Consider the following 635-nt stretch of genomic DNA (forward strand, 5'->3'; position numbering starts at 1 on the left):
ATGATATACGGCTGATGATGTACAGCTGATGATATACGCCCTGGCAGGGTCAACACTGATGACACAGAGACACACCAGGGACAAGAGAGCTTACAATACAGACGCACCAGGGACAAGAGAGCTTACAACACACTCACATCAAGGGCGAAGGGACTAATAACACAGACACATCAAGCACGATACACAGATACATCAGGGGCCAGAGAGTTGATGACACAGACACATCAAGAGTGAAGTGATGAAACAGATACAGAGATGTGGACACCTGATGACACATAGAGGGACGTTGACACCTGATGACACATACACATAGAGGAGGAGGAAGCTAATCAGGTGGCCGAGAGTGAAGTGGGCGGCACGACACATCTGAGGGGTTTAAAGCAGATGTGCTCTTTATTGGTCAACAATCACACCTGTGCTGGCACTGGCAGACTACAGAAAGGGAATAGTCGCTGCCTAGAACTATTTGAATCCACCTGAGTCATGTCAGCAACAGTCTTTCTGTACCTCGGTTGTTAGCTGGTTCGGGAGTAAACCGGGTTAAGTTAAGAGGTGAATCATCTAATAGAAGAGCCTGGAGTCCTGTATGTTCTTAAGAAAATGAGGCCTCCACGCTCTTCTATGTGATGATTTAC

The sequence above is a fragment of the Engraulis encrasicolus genome, chromosome 4 (genome assembly GCF_034702125.1).
Source record: "Engraulis encrasicolus isolate BLACKSEA-1 chromosome 4, IST_EnEncr_1.0, whole genome shotgun sequence".
In the NCBI taxonomy this organism is placed as follows: domain Eukaryota; kingdom Metazoa; phylum Chordata; class Actinopteri; order Clupeiformes; family Engraulidae; genus Engraulis; species Engraulis encrasicolus.